We start from the raw sequence: 14,764 nt of genomic DNA, 5'->3' as shown, positions 1-14,764 counted from the left end.
ATTCTGCATTTTTATATGTTCTTTTGATCAGTGCACTTAGTCCATTGGCTTTTGTATCTTCTTGCTCTTCAGAATGAGTTGCCAAAGCAGATTCTAAATCTTTCCTAAATTTGGTGTAATTAATAAACACTCGAGTCTGAGAGCCTGACATTATAACGTGGCAAGCAATCTCGAATAATATTGGCAAATGATCACTGTTAGTTGCACAATCACACGCACTTCATGACAAACTAGTGAGTGATGAACTCACAAAGCTTAAATCTAAGGCTGAACGAGACCTATCACTAATGTAAGAGGGTGTTCTTGAATTCAGGCAACACAAGTTATTATCCGCTGTCCACTCCCACAATCTCTTACTGCATTGATCAGTTCGGAAACCCCAGCACGTATGATGAGAATTGAAATCGCCGATTAGAATTTTATTTTGATAACTAGAAGTCACTGCAGCATCTAAACATCGAGTATCTATTACACCTTTAAGAAAGTATGCATTCACCACCAAAAAAGGCATGCAGCCTGGTAAGGTTATTTCTAAGGCGAGAATTTCACTGTCAGGTGACATGAGCTTATACGCAATTTTTGCTTTGAGACTTATTCCATTATTAATAAAAAATGCCAAACCTCCACCTTTCGATGGACGGTCTAGACGGAAAGATCTGAATCTATTTAATTGAAAATACTGATGCATTGAAAGCCAAGTTTCTTGCAGTGCAATAATATCTGGAGAAAATTTCGATGCCAAATATATTAGATCAGTTGCTGCAGAGTGAATTGATCGGCAATTCCAATGAAGAATTTTAAGTGACCCTATTTTTGCTCTAAAATAGCCTCAGCGATGGCCTCGTTTAGAATATTTTCTTTAAGAAAATCAGCTTTAGACTGGGTGTTCTTCTGGTACTTTTTGGTTTTTGAATCTACAGGTGCGATGCCTTTTTTGTATAAAGGGGATCTCGAGCGCTTTAGCGATCGGGGATCCATCTCCATTTCGTCTGAGTCCTCCACTTTCTTGGTAAGCTCGCATTGAGATACGCTACCTTCCTCTACTGAATCTGCAGCTATCATAGGTTGCTGTGGCGTATCGGAGCCATACTTCTTTGAAATTTTAAGGGAGTCACGAATGTGAAGGGCCTCCGTAGCCTGATGTGGCGTAGCAGAGTCATACTCCTTTGCAAACTCTGAGGAGTCACTAATGTTACGTGGTGCACTGTGGTTGTTTTCCGCTGTATCCAACATTTGAGCCATCTGGTTCGATAGAATCTGGGCCAAGGACTCACAAATATTCCCAGCGACGCGCTCCATTGCCTTCTCCACTGCCTTCTCAATCGCTTCCGCAATAGGGATAGAGAGAGCTTCCATTGTTGGCATATTACGAGCTGTAACACCGGCGTAGCCTTGTGTTCGTGCTTGTATTTCAAGTGCTGCTTCCTTCCGTGAACACCGTCTTCGTTCTACTATCTCTAGAATTTGCAGTTCACGTACCTTTGCCGAAAAACTAGAGCTATCGGCCGCATGAGCTTCGCTACATAGGCAACACTTTTCTTTATCACTCAGACAGTCGCTAGAATTGTGACCTTCCCCGCATACCTTACACCTGACCGCTGACCTACAACCTTTCATTGTGTGACCATAACGCCAGCACTTTATGCATTGGAGCGGACGAGGAGAGAGCGGCTCTACTCTGTAAATTAAAGGCCAAGCCTTAATTTCTGATGGTCGGACTGATCCCGCAAAGGTCACAATTACCGACTCAGTTGGTATTTTGTTGTTATCAACCACCCGTCCACACCGATAGACTGGAATAGCACCTGCTGGCGAAAACAGCTCTAGTACTTCGGAGGGTGGCATGTTGGCATCGACGCCACGCACTAGACCTCGGGTACATGCTAAATGAGAAGGTATGAACGCGCTCACCGGCTGGGATGCAAACGTTGAGCACTTTAGCAGATCTAGGACACAGGACTGGTCTGGCGAAAAGCACAGTATGCCTCCTCTGCCGAACTGGCGGACCTCCGTTATGGACTGGTATTGGGTCGTCACTGACCGTAATTCCGCCTGAATGATCTTCGGGTTTTTCATCCTAATGATGCCGTCATTGTTCGGGACTAGAGCCACTGGAACCGATGATATTCCGTTGCGCAAAAAAAATCCACTGGCACCTCCTTTGGATCCGTAGAAGCAGACCAAAGAAAAGTCCCTGGCCCTGGCGAAGATAAGGGCATCTTGTCTTGTCTGAACTGCACAAAAAACACTGATCAAACAACTATTGCAGTATAAGAAACGATGGTAGATCAATTAACCAACAATAGCTACTTAATTCTTGGCCACACCCCGAGAGCAAGCTTCAACGGCTAGAGCCGACCACCACCACGAAAGCAGTCTGCACGACAGATATCTTCCTCTTCTCCTCAGCTGACCGACAGCGTCCACTTCTTCACTCTCAGTCTGAGGCACCTTTTTTGGGTATGTCCCACTATGCCCTGTTTCATTCAGCTTAAATCACGTAACAATATCATTCATTATATCATGATATCACCCTGAGTTGTTGTGCACATGTATGCCAGCATTGTCATGTATAAATTAGGGCAATGATGTCCTCTTTGCAGCGCATTCATGTCTGTCTTGGTACATAGATGTGTGAAGGTGTATACGCCCTTATTATTGAAATGTTATGAAATCCTTGTTCTCTGTACATGGTATGAATAAACTTTTTCTAAGCAGGAAGTGTTGAATGCAGGAGGGCCTCATCAGGTGTGAGTTACACTGGACGAGTTTTTGCTCTCCCATCGTAGGGTACGATGTACTTAACATCTATTATCGCTTTTTCTCAACAAAAGCCTTCGCTCACCAGAGATGGCCTTGCCCGAGTGTAATTGCATTGTATGGTGTGCTATGCCTTGACCAATCTGTCTTGTACTCCTTTTTATTGTTATTATTTTTATTCTTTGTATGCATGTGTAACAGTGTTATGTGTATTGCCAATTGCCCCTCCTGCTTGGGCCACAAACTGGCCTGCAGTATTCGCAATAATAATAATAATAATAATAATAATAATAATAATAATAATAATAATAATAATAATAATAATAATAATTTCTGTCGATGTGGCCTCATCAAGTGTAAGGCCCAAAGGAGGGCTTTCAGCTCTCTCATAGCAGACAGCAAGTGCTCTAAATCGCTAACCAATTTTTCTGACACACAGGATTACCAGAACACCCTAATGTTCTGTCATAGTACCGCACTATTATGAGCAATATGAGCTTGAACACGTGAAGGCGTGTCAAATAACCTCAAAACCGAGATAGCGTGATCCGTGAATGACACTGCTGAAACCGAAAGGAAAAGGAGGGGTACTCTTGAGCTGTTTTTTCGCACTACCACATTGCTCGGATAGCGGGCAAACGGTATACGATTGCGTGCAATCTGCTGCAAGCAATGATAACAAGAATAAAATTACATGAAAAACAAATTATAGGTGAAAGACATCTATGAAAATGAGCAGTCAATACCATCTACAACAAAACGAGGCAGCGTACGTCACATTCGATATTGAAGTGGCTATACACAGCCTAATTGGGTGTGGCTGTGCGCGTTATGTGACTTCATATCACCGCTGGCAGCCGCTAAGCCGCTATGAGCCACCGTTTTGCATCAACGATACCAAAGAGACAGTGTCAACCTATGTCAGAAGTGCGCCGTCCCATCTACTTTGATTCCGACCACGACCGCTGATAAACAGCCAATGTAGGGTCCGAGTGTATTTGACAGGCGCACACAAGTTCGAACACATAATGATCACGATAGTGCATAGTACTCTGAATCGTCGAACGTTTTAAGGACGAAGCTTCTAAAGCTGTGGGTCTGTTTATGCCTGTATATGACTGGTTTGTAACCACCCAGTTGTATGACTAACACAGCAGATGGCGCTAGTGTGAGTGATAAACAGATTGACGAGTGGATGAGCAGACAGGCAGAGAGAGATACAGACAGGCGAACGGATAGGCAAATAAAAGGAGGGCCAGCCGTAGGAACGGGCAGAAACTCTGACATACAGAAGGATGGACGGACGGATAGACGGATGGACGTACTAAGAGACACACAAAAGAATAAAAAGACGCATGCACCGACGGACGGATAGACGTACGCATATACGGAAGCGAGAACGTACTGCCAGACTGTAGCACGGACGGACGGATGGACCAATGGACGCATGGATGGGCGCCTGCGTCGCCCGACTGATCATCATTCACTCCGTTGATATGCTGCAATGTTTTCAATTCTATACGATGCTTTCATCAACTCAGCTACGTCAGTGGTCGTCTACTTGTACATTTCATTAGGTATTTTTGTGTGCGCGTACCAGGGAGCACCGGAAGTTTACTTGCCCCAGAGACGTTTTAGTGAAAGTAACATAATCTCGAAATGGTTCCAAAATGTGTGCTGTAAAGATTGAATTGTTAGTAAAAAATTACGGCATATCCAGGAGGTGAATGATGACGAGTGGGGCAAAGTGGATGGACGGCCGAATGGACAGAACGGAAGGACGGACGCATGGACGAAAGGATGAAAGCACGGACGGATGCCCGAAAAGATGGACGGAAGCATGCGCGGACACACGGGCGGACGCACGGGTGGACGCACGGTCGGATGCACGGACGGACACACAGACGGACGGACGCATGAACGAACGCAGGGACGGACGCATGGATGTATGCACGGATAGACGCATGAGAGGAAGGAAGGACGGACGCATGGACAGACACACGGATGGGCAGACACATGGACGAACACATGGATGGAAGCAGGACAGACAGATGGATGCACAGATGAACAGATGGACGCAAGGACTGATGAACGCGTGGGTGAAGGCATGAATGGACGCAGGGATGGGCGGATGGACGCAGAGAGGAACGTGCAAGTATGGATGTATGAAAGGACGAACAGACTGACAGAGGCATGGACGGAGGCACGAATGACCGCACGCACAGATGAAGCGATGGACGCCGGATGAACGGATAGATGGACGGATAGATGGACGTATAGACGGAAGCAATAACGAACGGACGAACGGAAGCGCGGAGGCCCTTACAGACGCTTCGCCCCCCTATAATCATTCCCTCTATTGATATGCTGTGATTTTTATTATTTATCATACTACAAGTAACGTCCTCAAGTATTGTACAATTAGCATTTTTCAGCGTATATGCATTTCGTTATATGTACAAGTACTATCCTTTACGGCCGGTTCAAGAACTAACGAGAAGGGGCTACATACGATTACGACGGGACGCTTAGCCCACGCCATAAGGAGCTTCACCCCTAAAAAAAATTGGCACATCCCACGTAAGTGTGAATAAATACTTCGTCGTGGGAATCGATGATATGCTATTCACGAATGAAAAAGGTGAATATGTCAATTTAAAATCAGTAAAACGTTACGAGGTGGATGAACACGACTTCCATGTGATTATTATTTTGTTTGAACGTGTCCTTTACATTCGTCGTCTATTCACATCATATGATACTAAATTTGGTATAGGTGGAACAAGTGAAACGATCGTGACTACACTAAAAGCGTAGCGTGAATTCATGTTTTACATGACTTGTATGTCATAATTATTATGTTTGGACGCGTCATTTACCGTCATCGTCTATTCACGTCATGTGATACCAATTTTGGTATATGTGGCGCTTGTGAAAAATCCGCGAGCACGCTATGAGCGTATCAAGCGGTCATGTTTTATGTGACACTAATTTAAAGATTATGGTGTTTGGTCGTGTCATTTGATTTCGGCCTCCGTTCACGTTACATACTACCAAATTTCGCAACAGCACAGGAGTTTACTTTTTGGACTAACATGCTGAAGTGCAATTATAAAACTGAGATTTCATTAATATTCTTCCGTCGATCACAATTTTTGGCACTTACTTAAAATTGGTGTGATTACCACGAGCGTTATCACAATAGTGCAGATTCTGCTGCCTTCAGAAGCCGGTAAATTTTTCAACTTCTTTCAAATTCACATGACTGCGTATACTTTTACCCTTGAAATGTAATTTTCGTTATGCGTTAGACGTATGTACATGTTGTCACACAGATATTTACGGGCTTTAGAACACCAGGTAATTCAGTCCGTAAACTCACAGCCTACGCCTGTTATAAGAACGTATCGTCTAGATAAGGTACCCAGAATTTCGCGTAACAGCGCATCATTTAACGATTGGTAACTGATATCATAGGGAGCTGTAACTATTTTTTACCCTAATTTATTTGATAAGACTGCCCTCACTATGATTTAACAAAACGCACCTGACTTTCGGCGTAAGCTGACTCAGTCTTTCCCTCCTCGCTATAGTTTGTTCGCGTGGCTGACATGTTCGCTAGGTAAGCTAAGTGCGCTGACGCATTCCCAACTTCATAGCTGGCCGTTTCCTTTCTCCCCTTCTCCCGATCAGCCCTGGTACAACTTTTCTTGCCCACCCCTTGGTCAAGCAGTGTTCCATTGGGCCGCTGGGCACGGATTTCTGGCTTTTATTAGATTGACTCTAGTGCCTCCCTGCAGAAGTGACGTGGATCGTGAAGTCCCCACATCTTGATAATCCCTTCAATGGCATCTCCATGCCTCCTGCCAACTGCCCGAGCCACCGACCCCCTCCGTTTGCCTCGAACCTACAGAAGGGGTGTCGCTGTAACCTTTAATCAGGATTTGGAGGGAACTCCTCACGAACCACAATTGTTTGTTCGGAAAGCAGACCCAGCCGAGATGTGTTATCTGGAAATCCTCTTAGGAAGGAGCACGCTGTTCGGAATGGATATGGCGGGAAAGAGAGAATGCAGGGTGGAAGCGTGGACGAATAATCAACGTGTAACAAAGGTGGCCAAGTGGCTGTGTTCTTTCAAGACACGATGACCGCGAGACTCGTGGACGGGCAACTCCGTATTTGTGAGCCTGCCCAAGGAAGCTACGTACAGTCGGAATAGACGCAAAATCAATTCACCTGGCTTCACTTCATGAAGCTATGCTTCTGTTACTCTAACCGCAGAAAGTCGAGGTATCGCGAAAATGTAGCCAGTGTGACGCGAGATCCGCTGACCGGTGCGGGACGCTGACGTTACCAATGACTGATTTTCGCATTTGATCATGTATTTAAGGCTTGTTTCCGCCTATTAGAAAAATATATTATCTTGAGCAGATGAAACATATTCATAAACATAAAATACAGTATTTCTAGCCAAGCACTATATCACTAAGGCTTCAGACATCTTGCCCACAAAACCAAGAAAACTCGCACGAACTACGGGAGACACGACATTGATCACAAAATTATTCAACGGCTAAATCTTCATGAATACAATATACCCTATACACTGCAAACTAAATCATTTATATCCCATCCTGAATCACTTCTTCTTTCAACTTACGTCATAGTTGATACATAGGCATGTACATGTAAGAGTACTTGTACACTCTGTCTCTGTTTATTTCTTTTGGCGATAACCATGATACTAAAACGGAAATAATTGATTGCAACAGTGTTGTTTTTCCTTAGTTGAGAATGTATTTTAAATATATAGTATGTGAAACGAAGCGTATATTTTAAATGTCTACTTTTGTTTGTGTCGAAAATTGCATATTCTGAATGTATTGATCATTTTGAATTTGTAAGACAAATATATCATAGCATGCGAGTATCTTCTAATAATGAATTTTGTCAATTATGTGTAAAATATATAACCGATGTGCAGGGGTGTGTGTCACTGGTTGTATTATACAGCCATACACACACACCATGCGTATAGTATATCACTGATTCAGACTATATTAGTCAATAAAAAGGGAAGACCTTGTAAGGCTTCTAGGCTTCATCTTTTGCTTACCGCTGGAAAACTGTGCACTTTTTTCCGACTAATATACAATGTCCCCTTGTTATGCTAAAAGTGGAAGATGAGAGAGACCAAGTGTGAGAACGTAGACTACAGCAACATGACGTGCTGATTGATTGATTGATATGTGGGGTTTAACGTCCCAAAACCATCATATGAATATGAGAGCAGCTGTAGTGAAGGACTCCGGAAATTTTGACCACCAGCGAATCTTTAACCTGTGCCCAAATCTGAGCGAACGGGCCTACAACATTTCCGCCTCCATCGGTAATGCAGCCGCCGCAGCCGCGATTTGATGCCGCGACCTGCGGGTCAGCAGCCGAGTATCTTAGCCACTAGACTACCGTGGTGGGGAAACATGATGTGCTGAAAACAATTTTTCGTTGCCCGAGACATGCCTTTTGCGCTGATTATACTAGCCGTATGACCACATTGTTGACTCAACGAAAGAATTACTTGAAGTCTGACATTATTTGGCGAAAGCTGAGACAGCCACGCGTCCCGAGAATTGCAGCAACTCGAGATAAAGTGGTTAGCTCAACGACATGCCCTCTTTATGTCGTCCCACCGATGGCACGTGCGCCCGCGCGCAATCAATTGCATAACTATGCAGCGCTGAGGTAATTATTCTCTCTTTTCTGTTTGCGCTCGCGATTACATTTCGGTGACGCAGCACGTACCCTCCACTTTTTCTTCTGTTTTTTTTCTAACAAAGAGAAAGACGTAGCCCGTAAAGTAGAACGTTAAGTGGCCGAGATGAATTGTGTGCCAACCGTTACTTCAAGCTTTCCTGCGACCGCAGTCTCACCAGTTGTGCCCGACCACTGATCACCCGCCGACATGCTCTCGTTTCGTACCGCTGAAGTCAAAGTCGTTGCCGCATTTTCTTTGACGGTGTACGGTAATGCCACCGGTGATAACTTCCATCCACAATGGGTATACGCTGCGGCCAGATTGTGCCAGTTTTGCGTTTTCGCTTTCAGTTCACGTGTTTTTGTGTTTTGTTGGTTTTTATACGCGCACGTGTGGCCGCGAAACGCGTGTGAACAGAAGTGAATGCACCCGTGGCCACGCGCAGCGGTGGTGGAACTAAATATCGGCGGATGTAAAGGCCGCCGTGCGCGATTGTTGATTCACACGCAATGGGTGCGCGCTCAGCTGTGTTAACGAACAAGGTCGGCACGGAAGCCGAAATACTTTTCGTTCTGCTGGTTCGCAAGAGAGAGAGAGAGCGAACACGAAGGTTTGCTCTTTAACCGCGAGGTAGTTTCCCTGCAGTCTTCCTATGCATTTTCTCCCAGAAATACCTGCTTCCCAGCTATTGGTGTCAAAGGTGTTCATTCAGGAGGCATTTGCGCTATCTTCCAATGGCTAACTTGTAGATAACACGATCGCTTGTTATTCATTCCGCACCAATGGGTCACATCACGTATCAGTGCCACAATTCTTTAGTTTATACACACCTTTTACGATTGTATATGGCCCCTCAATTGAGGCCTCTATACGGCTATAATACACCCTCTCATCGCAATTATTGATCATCGCTTACAACGCATAAAAACACGGATCTCTCTTGCCTTTTATGAGATTCCTTTGTCATATACATCCCTCTAATCAATCACTACTGAACATTCTAGCTTGTTAGTAGGTTAGTTTACAAGGTTTAGCCTACGGAACCGACTACGTGAGAATCCGAAGTGGAAATTTCAGCGTAATATTGCTCTCTTTAAAATATGCCCGGCACACTGGGATCGTAGACCAAAGGGACCTCCAGTGCTCCACCTCGGTCAAAATGAGCACGTGCGGGGCGTAATGCAGCCTCCTTATCACCCACCTATGATAGGCTATTCCTAATATTTACAGTTCTTGAAGCCATGTTGCCGTGTCATATCTTCAGTGAAAAGGCCGGAACTCAGTCACAGTACCGAAAGTGAATTAAATGACCGGAAGTAGAAAGAGGAAAAGAACGTGAGATCAAAAGTGCGTAGCATTTACTCGTTTCGCCTTCCTTTGCTGTTCCTTTCGGTCAGACATCGAGCATCGCACATGCTAAGTTGTGCTTGCCGGGTACCTTTTAAAAGAATGGGCGTGGAGGAGACTTCGATTTGATTGATTGATTTGGGGGGTTTAACGTCCCAAAACCACCATATGATTATGAGAGACGCCGTAGTGGAGGGCTCCGGAAATTTTGTCCACCTGGGGTTCTTTAACGTGCGCCCAAATCTGAGCACACGGGCCTACAACATTTCCGCCTCCATCGGAAATGCAGCCGCCGCAGCCGGGAATCGAACCCGCGACCTGTGGGTCAGCAGCCGAGTACCTTAGCCACTAGCCCACCGCGGCGGGGCGTGGAGGAGACTTCGAAATACCGTCTTCCATAAAGCGCTTCTTTATCAACAAACAATTGCGGATAATTCCATATATACTGCGAATGAGGGACGCCTATTCGCCATCGGCTGTGAAGTTATCGATGTAGACATTTAAAAAAAAATAAATATATCTGTCCAAGCTGTAATTCCTACGTATTCTTTTTCTAGAAAGATAAAGAAGTCAATAAAACGAGCAACAATTACTTCAAGTGCCCCATGTCGCACGATTTAAGAGTACCTAATATATATATATATATATATATATATATATATATATATATATATATATTATATGTGTATATATATATATATATATATAAATGAGATCTAACAGACAGTAATGCCAAGGAATGTACAGGGGAAGTTATTAGAACCAATGGAATGTAAATAAGAAGAAAGAAAAGTGGATGAAAAAATAGCCAGCCGTGAGCAGGAATCGAACCTACCACCTTCGAATAACGCGTTCGATGCTCTAACCACTGAGCTACCACAGCGGCCTTCCCTCCATCCACTTTTATGGGTTTATATGTTACGCGTTATTCGAAGGTCGTAAGTTCGATTCCTGCTCACGGCTGGTTATTTTTTCATCCATTTTTCTTTCTTCTTATTTATATTCCATTAGTTCCAATAACTTCCCCTGTACATTCCTTGGCATTACTGTTTGTTAGATCTCATTATTATTGTGTTAAAACACGGAAAAACGAGCCCTTAGGTATACACTTCTTTCCCTTATTTCATTGAACGAGGGTCTCGTAAAGGCAGACTTAATGTGTTTAGGTTATATAAGAGGGACAATTATTCAGCTGCCCGCTCATAATAAGTTCACGTGCTACGTGACGCCAAACATGCGCATAAGAGTGTTTTCACACTCGTCGTTTGGCTTATAGATGACGCTGACTGTCCCTCCTACTTCTAAATTCACATATAAACCCAAAAAAGTGGATGGAGGGAAGGCCACTGTGGTAGCTCAGAGGTTAGAGCATCGAACGCGTTATTTGAAGGTCGTAGGTTAGATTCCTGCTCACGGCTGGTTATTTTTTCATGCACTTTTCTTTCTTCTTATTTGCATTCCATTGGTTCTAATAACTTCCCCTGTACATTCCTTGGCATTACAGTCTGTTAGACCTCATTATTATTGTGTTAAAATACGGAAAAACGAGCCCTTAGGTATACACTTCTTTCCCATATATATATATATATATATATATATATATATATATATATATATATATATATATTGAAGAGCTATACACCTTTTTACAGGAAGGAACAAAACACCGCCATGACGGGCTGTGCGCGGGAGTACAAAGGCTAAAAGCGCAGCGTTGCCAGTGCATTTTCGAGGGGACGCGCCAATTTGTACATCCCAAGGAGGGCTATGGCGGCACCCAGGGAGGCGTTTATGAAAAGGTGAATAGGAAGTATCACGCGCCCCGCCGTGGTAGTCTATTGGCTAAGGTACTCGGCATGCTGATCGAATCCCAGCAGCGGCGGCTGCATTTCCGATAGAGGCGGAAATGTTGTAGGTCTGTGTGCTCAGATTTGGGTGCACGTTAAAGAACCCCAGGTGGTCTAAATTTCCGCAGACCTGCGCTACGGCGTCTCTCATAATAATACGGTGGTTTTGGCACGTTAAATCTGACATATCAATCAATAAAAGGAAATCACTGACGCCAACATATTTGTGTGTAGGCCGGAAACACGCGAAACGAGCACGGAATTCCAAAATGGAGAAAATGCCGTGGATCAGGACATCTTCACAAATTATCGTTGAATAGGACAGCGAGATCTGTGGGCGAAGTTTTCTTTATAAATAGGTCAGTAATAATGTTCCTGGGGTTTCATGTCGAAAAATGACGACATCTCTATAATAGACGCTGTGTTGGAGGCATCTGACAATTACTACCCCACGGGGTTCTTAAATAAGCACCTAATCTGAAGCGGATGGGCCTAAGTCATTACTGTCTTTAATGAAAACGGGGGCCGCCGCAGCCGGCATTCGATCCCGTGACCATTCGGTCAGTCCTCGTGCACGATAGCCATTACACTGCCTTCGCGGGTGTATTCCTAACCTGTAACCACGTATATATAAGCATCCTCTTTTCTTTTTCCTTTCGTTCATATCTAAATGAGACCACAGTGGCTTGGACCCGTGTTTTTGGCGATACAATTACGCAGCTGTCAAGCTGCGTCGTTCTTGTGGATCTTGTCGACTGTAAACCGCTAAAAGCGCTGACTGCATTTGTTGTGCATAGGAACGAATTTTATTTTCATCCTGAATTCGCAATTTTTTGGTAAAAAATTGTTCCAATTTAAACTAATTTCATTGCGAAGCTATAGTTCACTGAGTCGAAATTCTTCAGCTATTCGCACATGTTCAAAAGGTTTAAAATGACACCTTTTATCGTCATAATCATTCCATTTTGTCCGTTTAAAATTGTGCGGTAGAGGTCGTGCCGTTTTGTTGTGGCCATGTTTATGTTTTGTTGCCATGTTTTATGATATTCCTCTTTCTGTGTTTCTTTGTTAGTATGTTTTCGATTTGGTTGTTTCGTTATGGTTATTGTAAACCATTGTTTTATTGATACTACATTATCTTGCTATTCACTTTTAATTTTTTGTTACCTCATGTTCTTTTTATCGCGGGTCTTCTTGCCGTTTAGAACTGCGGGACTATACTCCCCAAAGCGCCTATTTCATTTGATTTATCTCTAGTTTGCTCATGACGAAGTGCATACATCAAGCTTCGACTTCGTTCGGGCGATATGCCCTATACTGCGGAGCGACTTACTCTCTTATGCAATACCGTCCTCGACGCTTAGACGCGGCGGAGCGTCACCGCCACGCGCTACGGTAGCCGCCAGTGAAAACGTTTTACCGCTGAAGCCGTGCGTGCCTCGGTTTCCGCGGTTGCCACGTTGGCTTGTAGTATGTCTTGTTTCCAGTGTGTATGTGCTTGAGGGGAAAGCTCGCGTGCGCTTCCCGCTTCGGCCTCACACGTGCCGCTGCCAAGGTGAGGAAACTATTGCCCGCGGCCACCCGATGAGAGAGAGAGAAAATCGGTCACGCACTCAGAGGCAGGAAAGAGGGAGAGAAAAACTGAGGACTGACGGAAGAGAGCAAACGCCATGCAGAAGGGCTGACAAAAAAAAAAAGAGTGAAAGCGTCTGATCACCGAGTTACCTGCCTTTCTTGGAAGATTAAGCTTATGATTAAAACTCAAGAGCTCTTCCCTGTCTCTGTTTTTCGTTCCCATTGTTGCAGCGCTGTAGCTAAGATATTCAAGATTCATTATTTTATTCATTTAGTAATACTGCAGGCCTTGAAAAGGGCCAGGCAGGAGGACAAAAGTCCAAAAAGTCTGAAGAGTGCCGGTATCAAAAACAATGTACTAACAACAAGAAGAATCTACCAATAAGTAAACAAGCCCTGAAAAATGTGAAACAACAGAAATAAATATAGAGAATGGGAAGATAAACTACCCATAGCTATCCTATCAATGTACAAGGGTATCTAAAAGCAAGAAAATATATCAGCAAAAATATGCTTATTTCAAGCAAGAAAGGAGGGGATATGTGGGATTTTACATCCCAAAACCACGATGTGACTGTGAGTCACCGTAGTACAGGGCTCCCGAAATTTTTACCACCTGAGTTTTTTGGGGTATCGCACGGTACACAAGCCTTTGAAATATCTCCTCCATAGGAATGCAAGCATCGCAGCCGGAATAAAGCCCGCGACCTACAGGTCAGCACTCGATCGGCCTAGCCACTGATCTATTGAGGCGCACGAAATAAAAGTTGTTACGCTAGGTGAACGTGTTTTTGGGCGAGTTTGTTCCTACGTTCGCTCTACATGTTACTTCAGGCGTAATAATAGAAAAAAAATGCATTGAGACAGAAGTGCGACTACGGACTTCTAATAGAAGCAAAGGCTAGAAACCAAGGAAAATTCAACGCAATACTGCCAAGAGCAGAAATCAAATGACCGGGTGAACTATTAGAAGCTTTTCATAATAGATGCATTGGGCCTGCCTGTGTCAGTGACCCGTCTTTTCTACTTTACCAGTCTCAGTTTCTTTTTATAGGGATAGCAATTATATAGACACTCTCGGCTGTGTTTTGCCGCCGGCGCCAACGTTGCCGTCACTCACGGTATATGTATACGTATCTACATATATATATGTATATGCAAGAAAGATAAAAAAACCTCAGAAAAACGCTTCGGCGCGTGGAATCGAACGTGGGACCTCTGCGTTGTGAAATGGAGGTGTTAACCAATCAGCCTTCCCGGAGCACGTCATTTACTGGTTAAACGGCAAGCTATTTTATCAACCACTTACCGCTGCTCACGAGCATCTCGGGAGGAATGGTGTTTACAGCGTTACCGGGAAAATGGCGCAATGAGCGCGACTCACCACGTGCCGCGTCGGCGCCCACTATAATTTTCTACGCGTACTTTGCCAGGCTTAGGGAAGGGGAGTGATGCTCCATCGTGCACCCTTATCTCGTGG

Source organism: Rhipicephalus microplus, chromosome 7, assembly GCF_043290135.1.
Source record: "Rhipicephalus microplus isolate Deutch F79 chromosome 7, USDA_Rmic, whole genome shotgun sequence".
In the NCBI taxonomy this organism is placed as follows: domain Eukaryota; kingdom Metazoa; phylum Arthropoda; class Arachnida; order Ixodida; family Ixodidae; genus Rhipicephalus; species Rhipicephalus microplus.
Note: the sequence above shows the minus strand (reverse complement) of the source record.